The sequence below is a fragment of the Olea europaea genome, unplaced genomic scaffold (genome assembly GCF_002742605.1).
Source record: "Olea europaea var. sylvestris unplaced genomic scaffold, O_europaea_v1 scaffold1844, whole genome shotgun sequence".
Lineage (NCBI taxonomy): Eukaryota > Viridiplantae > Streptophyta > Magnoliopsida > Lamiales > Oleaceae > Olea > Olea europaea.
Window position 1 is genome coordinate 9,588 of NW_019236213.1, and position 10,498 is coordinate 20,085.

Genomic DNA, 10,498 nt, shown 5'->3' on the forward strand with positions numbered 1-10,498 from the left:
TGGAATGTGAAAAGGTTGATGCTCTGGTCTCTGGTGAGATTGATTGTGTGGATTTCAAAGCCAAACTACTGCTTCACAGGGAAGAACCTGCAATCATCAATGTGAACATAGGTATTCTCTCCCCATCCCCCATCCCTGCACCCAAGCTCACACCCCACAAAAGAAAAAGAAGGCCCACGCAGGCACGTGTTTAATCTCCTGCTCTCCACTTGATATTATTAGGGGTACTTTTAAAATTGACTTAGTCAAAAGTCCTTATTTTCACTTTGACTTTTAAAAACTTAAAAATTATCACATTAACCTCTTGAATGGTAAAAGACAGAAATGCCTTTAAATCTATTATGTAATTACAAAATATTGGATAATTTAAAAGACATTATTACCCTTTTAGTTAATAATTGAAAACCAAACACTTCCCCACTTAAAAAACTGCAGAACAAGCTTTGAACGCAGAAAAACTCTCATTTTTCATCTGCTTGAATCTCAAAATATCAAAAAATTTTAAACGCCGAAGCTAGAATTTTTTTGAGATCAATTACTTCAAATCGGTAAATATATTTTTACACATGCTTAATTTCGATTTCAGTAAGTTAGTGTACATTTGAGTTGTTAAATAACACAATAGTTAGTAGAATTTTTTTATTAACAGATCTATAATTTTTTTCATTAGAACCATAGAAAAATAAAAAGTCATACGCAAAATAAACAGTCCAGCAATTAACTGTGGGATGTTAACAAAGAATGTTAGACAGCAGACAGCTGACTGTCAAAAGATTGTCTAACAGCCGACAACTGTTAGTAAGCTATTTCTCACATTAACAGCCGACCAACTGTCGGCTTTAAACAATTGACTGTCGACTGTAAAACAGTTCACAGTCGACTGTTTTACAAATTTTTATTATTATTAATTTTTATTTTGACAATTGTCTTATAATTTTACTTACAAGTTGATTAAATATCTGAATTTTTGTTGTTGTAATTGATTTAAAAATTCTATATCGTCATGCAGATATGATAATCTCGGTTTGTTATTTCGTTGATTTCAATCTGAATGAAAATAATAGATGGGAATGAAGATGAACGAGTGATGTATGTGGTTGTATTGCAATTCCCATAACAGAGAGTACATCATATGCGGAAGTATACCAGGATTTGTAAAATAAGCTGAATGGATTCGTCCATTCCGATGCCACCTATATTTGTTACTAATGATACTAAATTGAATTATCTATTAGAATTGAATAAAATGCATAGGATTCCGACTGTTCTTGGCGTGACTTTAGTTAAGAAAGATGTTGTCGAAGGTAAACGTGAAGATTCAGATGGAGCAGATAATAATGACCGAGATTTTTTGGAGACAGTGGAGATAGTTCTTGCATATGATGTGGTTATTCCTGAGACAGTTGCTACCGATCCTGAAGTCACTGTTACGCACAGAATTTCGTCGATAGTTGAGGACAACAAAAATATAAATGATTTTACAAATGAAAATTTAATTGCTTTATCCCGACAGAGGCCTGAGCGCAGTGGCAGCTCAGGGGGTGGAACAAGTGGACCGTCCTCCAATTCTTCGCGTGTGGCTCCCGATGATGAGGATTTGTATGTCGAGCAACTATTTGAAATCAAGAATGATATGTAGGAAGCTATGCACCGGATGACATTAGAATATAATTTTGAGTTCAAGGTAAAAAAAATCAACCAAGTCATTGTTGACAGTTGTCTGCGTTTTTGACAATTGCAATTAGCGCTTGAGAACGACTAAGGTGGACACGAATAAGTGCTTTGTAGTTCGCAAATATGCACAGGAACATACTTGCGAAGTGGAAATTTGTTGAAATGATCACAGGCAAGCTAGAGTATGGTTTATTGGTCGATAGATAACGCACAAGTATCAGGACCCACAGACGATCTACAGACCTTCGGACATCATTAACGACGTCCGTCGAGAGTATGGAATGGTCATGAGCTACCAGAAAGCCTAGAAGGTCAAAGAATGTGCGCTGGAGGATTTAATGGGATCGACTAAGGAGAGCTATACTAAATTGGCCAGGTATTGCCTTAACATGGGGACAACTAATCTTGACACGGCATTTTTAATTGAGACGGGGGGTGATAATTATTTTAAATATTTCTTCATGGCTCTCGGACAATATATTCGGGGTTTTCGAAATGCAATGCGACCCGTAATTTTAGTTGATGGTACAACTTTGAAAGTTAAATATCAAGACAAATTAATTATTACTACATGTCAAGACGCCAACATCCAAATTTACCTTATTGTATTATTCATAGTCAACAGCAAGAATAATCTGTCCATGCGTTGGTTCTTTTCTAAACTGAGGGAAGTGATCGGAGAAGTTGAAGACCTTACCTTTGTACCCGATCGGGGACAATCTATAATAAACGGTATCACTGAAGTTTTTCCCGAGGCACATCATGGATATTGCATGTACCATATACAAGGTAACTTGAAGACTAAGTATCAGGGCAAAACTATCGTTTCATTGTTCAGGAGAGCAGCCGAAGCTTACAGTGCTGAAGAGCGTAATAAGTTCATGTTCGAGATAGGAAGTAAATCATTACCGGCATTGGAGTATCTGACGAACATGGAGATCGAACATTAGGCGCCGTCATACTTTCCAGGACGTCGATACAACATGATGACGTCGAATAACGTGGCGTCTCTCAATGCATTGTTTAAGAAGGATCGAGAGTTACCAATTCTCACAATGATTGAAAACATTTGTAACAAGTTGCGACAGTGGTTTCATGACCAACGTGCGCATCACAGAGTTGCACTAGCGTGTTGACCCCAGCTCAAGAGGATAAACTCTTTAAGGCGGCAGAGGTTGCGAGGAAGTTGAATGTGGAAGCACTAGATGACATGCACTTGTAAGAGATTTCAGTTGGAGAGTTTTTCATGTGAGCATGCAGTTGCGGTGGCCATGTATCGAGGCTTTGCAGCGAGAACGTTATGCTCTTTGTATTATACGACTGAGTCTTGGAGACCAATATATGTTGAGACTATATTTCCTCTGCCGAATGAAGCTGAGTGGGAAGTTCCCGAGCACATTCTCCTGTTTCATAATTTGTTGCCATCAGCAATTGAATTGTGTGGTCGTGGACATCCAAATATATCTAGAATACCATCTATCGGAGTGTTTCCTCGACCGCGTAGGTGTGGCAAGTGCAGAGCCATAGAGCATACACAGCAATTTTGTACCAGTCAGATTCTCCTAAATAATAATTAGACAGGTACGTTAAATGAATAATATTTCCGTTTACTTTACACTATTCAATATTTGTTCTTCATAAATGTTCAGTGTTCAATATTTATTCTTGATAAATGATATTTATAATGATTCATATGAAAAAAATAGTTCCATACTTGATATATATGTAAAATAATAAAAAATCAACTTACAAAAAAAATTAAATTTCCAATGTAAATGTTATATACATTGAACACAAATTTACAATTATTTCATAATCACAAAAAATAATTAAATTTACAATTCGAATGTTACATATATTTAATACAAATTTACGGGTCACCATTAAATTCGAACAAATCACAAGTTAGCTTCTTTCTCCAGTTCTGTATTCACGATTGGTTGATTCCATCAACGTACTTAGTGGCAAATATGCCGTAGTTACTGCTGCAATTGAACAAAAATGGATCAGTTCAGTACTTTGTAACTAAAAACTAAATCTGAAAGATGAAAACAACAAAGTTCAAACACTTACCTTATGGAATGTCGCATTGTCATCATGTTCCGAACAATCTGCAATCTGTCCTGTACAGTCATCCCCTCTTGTCTGACCATCATAGGAATAATTATAACTATGGACTCCAAGTTTTGCTCCAGCTATGGCCTTGTGTTAAACATGAATGATCTGGATCGTACACATATATAATCGTGTCAGCAAAAATGATCTCCAGCGTAACATAGTGATTATTGATGCAAGCTGGAATGTACATATGTTTACAACCCTTCCATGATTTTCCCCCGACACTCGGTGACATTCCTATGACCCACTCAAGCATATATTCTGTCACCGTGCACACGTTACCCATAAGTTGGAGCGACTGATACTCTATGGTAACAACAAGCAGGAACTCGGTGTTTAATATGACTCGACTATGGACGTCAAATGATTTTGGATGTCTTTGAGGTTGATCTCGCAGCAAGTCCATGGCCAGGTCGATGTACTGTATCAGGAAACACAAAAAAAGTATGAGTTATTCATTTAATAAACACAAAGATATACATAGAAAACACGAAATAAATAGTTCACTTACATTGTCGGCGAGCCAAGCTCCCGAAGTGGTGATATCGTGGAACCACTTGTAAGCGTCCGAGACCGTCCGGTTGCCTATCGTGCAGCTAACTCTGAAAAAATAAGGAAATGTTAAAATAAGCATAGAGGAGTTAGCGGAGAGTGCTTTATTAAAATCATACAATACTTACCCGGGAATAATTCTCCTTCACTCCATCTCGAACGCTTTAAACAGGTTTTTGTCCACCTCCCTGAATAAGTTCGGGTGCGTACCATCGATGAACGTCCTCCTCTTTGCCTCAGCCGTGAAGGGGGAAATAACATATTGTGACGGTACTCAACCTCTTGCCGACCACTTGCTCCGTTACATCAACAGCATGTCTCTTACCCTCAATCACGACGGGCGTCCTCTCGACCTCCAGGGCCACCTCATCCACCCCTCCCATCGGGGCCACCTCCTCCATCGCCACCTTCTCCTTCCTTTCCATCGGGGCTTCCCTCCTCTGTCGCCACCTCATACGCCCCTCTCATTGGGGCCACCCTCTCCGTCGTCCCCTCTCCATAGACAATCAAAATGATTCTAATGTCTCATCACTCCAAAAATGTGGGTGACCTCCTCTCCATCACCATCTCTGTCACCCTCTCGATCATCATCTCCACCATCCCCTCTGTCCCCCCATCGCCTACCGGCTAAATCTCCTCTAAGTGCCGCTATCGTGTCCTGAAGGTCGACAACGCAAGACCGTAGCATTCCAACATCATGGACCCTCCCTGTCAACTCTTGTCCCAAATCATCGACCCTCTCCGTCAACTCTCATCGTAGAGCGCCGACCTCCTCCGCTATAAATCCAGTCAGACGGGCATACAAATCATCACTGTGTGTCGGAGATACACGGAGAAGGAGATACCCTCGACGGTGGCAATGCCCTCGACGAAGGTGATGCTAATGGCAGTGACGATGCTCTCGACGGAGGTGATGCCAATGGTGGTGACGATACCCTCGGCGGAGGTTATTGTAGATCAGTTCGACCGCCTTCCTACATAAATAACATTAAAAATTATTCAATAAAATTATACGTCGATGATATTCAATAAATTATATTTAATTCACATACCTAATCTCGGTCCAGTTCGGATTAGACATCTCCTCGTCTTAGGTGTGCGGAACACCTAAATCCCAAACAAGAACCCGAGCCTCCTCTTCCATCGACGGCATCAACTCAGGTATGACTTCAAGTTGATATATTGACATTTCAACTAGTTAACGATTATGTAAACATATTTTAAATTACGTATAATATAAATCACAAATGCATAATACTTACCTGAGGATCGTCAAGAAGGGCCGATAACTGTTTCCCAGTGAGCATCCGTCCTTTCGCGACGATCTCTAATGATGCATCCAAGGGCATCGTGTCTCTCCTCGATTCGCGAAGTGGACCCCCAGTACAGGGACTGTCTCATACACCCGAATCTACAATACATACACTTATTATGCATAGATGTAATATATTAAAACTTTAACTTTAATTATATTAAACATTTACCTGCACTGCTAAGGACAATCTATATGTATTGTATTTACGCATTGACCCACTGGGCCTCGAGTGTGATTTGGTGAAGACATGTACGGTGTATTTGTAGCATCTCCGATCTAATTGTTGAATGCATCGAAGTTGTCAACAACTTTTAAATGAAAAATGTCGATGGCAGTCTTCTTGTGATGACACCTCATCACACTCTCGAGGATGTGGATCAGCCCAAGCTTCAATCCATCTAGCATTTGGTCGCACCCCTGATCGTGACCATCAACTCAGGTAGATGCACCGACCGTAACAGTCGGCCCTTTTAACAGTCAATAAGCTGACTAAACAGTCAACCCAAATAATGGGCCGACTGTTAATTAGTCCAAATTTAAAAAATTGTTATTGGGCCGACTGTTCCTACTGTTAACAGACAGTCGGGCACCCGGCTGTTAATAGCTAAGTGTCGACTGTTAACATCCCCAAAATGTGGCATTTGCCAGAAAATCTTCATTTCCGGCTAGAAAAGCTTGCAAATTTCAAAATCCACCTATTATTCTCCAATTTAGACCCATATTCATACTTCTACACCTACATAACCAATATTACATTCCAAAAACCTCCACAAATTCAACATTTACACACAATATGAAAATCTAAACATTAATCTTGTAACGCCCCGACCCCTAGTGGACCGGAACGCTACTTACTTTACTTAGTTTAACCGGTGGTTTAGTTACAAGTGTATACATTTTAGCGGAAGCTTACATCTTTGGATAATAATTTAAATAACAATACTTCAAATATTTTAAACAAAAACTCTGAATCATTTTTCAAAACAACAAAATGTAATTTATTTGAAGAAAACATAACTTGTTCTCACATTCTGCGTTATTCAAAACTTTAAAGAAATAATATTGGAAAACATTTCATAAAAATAAATCCAAATCACTTATTCACTAGATTTTCATGGGCTCGTTGCATCACTCTCCATCTTCTCCTCCATTCATGCCCGAGGTAGAATTCCTTCAATTTGTAGAGATGGGTTAAACCCGTGAGTTGAAAAACTTAATAGGTGTCATAAGTGCAGTCATGATCAAGCTATACATTTCAAAACATTAACTTTATAACTTTTCATACATGCCGTACTCGGAGGCACCATTTGACATGAAGGGGTATGCCGTACCCGAGAGCATCATTTGACATACGAATATTTTTTCAACATAGAGGGTATGTCGTACCGGAGTACCATTTGACATACAACCATTAACATAGAGGGATATGCCGTACCGGAGTACCATTTGACATACAAACATTAACATGAATCGAAACTTATAACTTAACACGATTAAACATATTGCACCTCTACCTACCTTGATTGATGCTTTTGAAACTTTGAAAACTTGGATTGAAAATTTCGATGAAACTTGGACGTTGAAAGAAATGCAATCCTTGGATGTTTGAAAACCGTTGAGAATTGATGCTTGAATACACTCCTTAAACTTCCAGGAAAAATAGTTTTCCTCTCTCTTTTCCTCTCTTGGAAACTCTTTTTTTAGTATGTAAAAGCTCTTCTTGCTTTTGGTGTGAGAAAAAATGAGCGAAATGCCTCTCTATTTATAGGTAAATATCCCATAACTTAAAGCGAATGAAAGGTCAAATTTCATTTAAGAGAGAAAACATGGGTGCTATTTAAGTTTGAGGTTAAATGCTTCAATTTAGTGGGGGTTTTTATTGCCAAAAACGTGTGTGGCCCTTTGAGAAAATAATTGATGAAAATAAATATTTAAATTATAGAGAAAAACGAGAATTTTCATTCCAGGCAGTTTCGGTCGACCGGTTGTAGTTCGGTTGACACTGCACAACTTTCAGTTTTCCTATCATAACTTTTTCTCCCGATATCTGATTGATGTAATTCAAAGTACGTTGGAAAGCTAACTCAAAGAACTACAACTTTTATTTAGATATCATTTTCCAAATCGAATGTTTCCTATGTCGAAAACGGGTCTCAAATGAAACTAAAAATCTAAAGTATACTTTGGTCATCCAATATTCATGTTTTAGTGCTACCAAGGTGTCTAGAATTATTTGGGGTTCTACAAATCTAGTTAATTAACAACTCGAAGCTTACCGTAACAAGAAGAAGGTCGCCAGAGATGAACTGAAAACGTTTACCGACTGGAAACCGACCGTAATTTTTCCTTGGTTTTGGCCGATTGTGAGCAAATGAGAAAGTGACCGTCTGAGGGTATTTTGGAATTTTGACCTTTAAAATCAATTTTTCGTTTTTTTTCTCTAAAATCTGGTCAAAGGCTACTTTGGAAATACACATGGGTTATTGGGTCATTTTCAATGATTTCCTCATATTAATGTGACCTTATCAATCACCTTTTTGTAGGAACAACTGTAAAAGGTGCTGTGGATGATCTTGATCTGGTGATCCAAACCCTTGAAGAAACTGGATTTTCACATGACAGATTTTATATCCATTGTAATGGGGCTCTATTTGGTCTCATGATGCCTTTTGTTAAACGTGTAAGTAGTTATTTGCTTTTCTGAATTAAATGAATATTTTTTTAATGTAAAAGTTAGCTGAGATATCCCATGAGAATTACATCGTTAATTCATGATAGAGAGGAGCCAGCCATTGGTAAATAAACTTGCAGAACACTGGCTAATCATTTCATCTGATGCAACTTGACATCGTTCCCTTTGTTCAACCTGTTTTAGTGAGGTTGAATGAGTTGGATCTTCTTTGTTAAATCTTTGATAAAACTGTGAATCATGACTTCTACTTCGGTTTAACATAGAGGCCATAATTGAAAGCATGATTTTCGTGAAAAATAGTGGCAGCTAAAATGTCTTGATCTGTGGATCAGTTGTATGATGAACTGAGGTAAATAAAGGGGAGTGCCTGTTCATAACTCATGCAAGAATGTTCATAATTTTCAAGTAATATAAGTTTCACCAAGTCAAACTTTTTTTAAGAGCACTATTTTTAATTGATAATTTCTTGATTTTTATTGAACCATTGTTGAATAAGTTGCCATCTAAGAAGGCTGCTACGTTCAGAATGCTGGAAAAAAAGGTTTATGAATAGATATTCTGCAGATGAATACATATATATCCTTTCAGTACACGAATACATTGAACATTTGAAATTATATTTTTTAACATAAAGAGATGGATTTTGATTATCCTTCCCGCTGATTAATTGTCTTATCAGGCACCAAAAGTTACCTTTAAGAAACCTATTGGAAGTGTGAGCGTCTCGGGCCACAAGTTTGTGGGATGCCCAATGCCATGTGGAGTCTAGATAACAAGATTGGAGCACATTAATGCACTCTCGAGGAATGTCGAATACCTTGCTTCTCGGGATGCAACTATCATGGGAACCAGGAATGGGCATGCACCAATCTTTCTCTGGTATACCTTGAACAAAAAAGGATACAGAGGGTTCCAGAAAGAAGTCCAGAAATGCCTTCGTAATGCTCACTATTTGAAAGATCATCTTAGGGATGCCAATATTGGGGCAATGTTAAACGAACTCAGCAGTACCGTTGTTCTTGAACGTCCTCCAGATGAAGAGTTCATTCGTAAGTGGTAGCTCGCATGCCAAGGAAATATTGCCCATGTGGTGGTTATGCCCAATGTTACAGTCGAAAAGCTCAACAAATTCCTGAACGAACTAATTGCTCTACGTGCAAATGGAATGGGGATGATAGGAAGCATCAGTCTCCTTGTGTTGCATTTTAGAGAAGCTGCTGTTAGTTGTTTGCTTAATTTCATCTTACTATGAACTATTTTGGGTTAAATCTATGAATGTTCACCAGCTTTCAGCTGATCACTACTTGCTTGAACTAAAAAAAGGTATTTATTACTTATTCATCTATTATATTTTCTTCCATCCACCATTCTTTAAGAATCCATTTACATCCCTTGACGGAAAATCCTACATGGGACTTACATAATCTTTGTTCACAGAAGATAGCAGAGACAAAAATATAAAAAGACTCAAATTCACCCACCACCAAAACTTTACTATATGAAAAATTGTTATGATTGTTGACCAATGCTTGGAAATATTTGGCGGCTTTTCCACCGAGGTAATAAAAAAAAAATCTACCTATATTTATTTCCATTGAGAGTTTTTGGTGCGTTTTGAATCAATATTCCAACAAATATTTTGCTTGGGTTGATCCATCTTTCCGTCCAATCATTGGTTGCTGTGCAAAGCAAGTAATAACAACTATGAGGATCAGGTGAAAATGCAAAGAATAGTGAAGTATCGTTAGATTCCTTTGGGTTCGTACTATTGTCCATTCTAATAAGCTGTTTTTCAAATTGGTGGTGTCGGGATCAGTTAACGATAGTGCAATATGCTGTAGCTAGTTTATGTTGGGAAAATTGGTAGGTTCGATTCGTGGTAGATGCACTTGGAAGGTTTAGTTCAATCGCTGCTCATAGAACGATTGTATTTTTTGCTAAAGTGGAATTATTTGATGCCATTTTAGTACAAAGAGAAATTATGTTTGCCATGTGAACTTTTCCACTAAGAGAAGGAGATAGATTTTTTTTATGGACCATACATCATTTAGTTTTACTGCCACAAAAGTTATTGGTACTTAAAAGCAAGAATAGGGAATAGAAGAATAATAACAAGAACACACAAATTTATGTGAAAATTCAAGACA

The 10,498-nt window shown here is 37.9% G+C and overlaps 1 pseudogene; it reads left to right on the forward strand.

Annotated features, from left to right (window-relative positions):
* The first annotated feature begins 5 nt into the window (after positions 1–5).
* LOC111378640 lies at positions 6–9,905 on the forward strand (annotated as a pseudogene).
* The last annotated feature ends 593 nt before the right edge of the window (positions 9,906–10,498 follow it).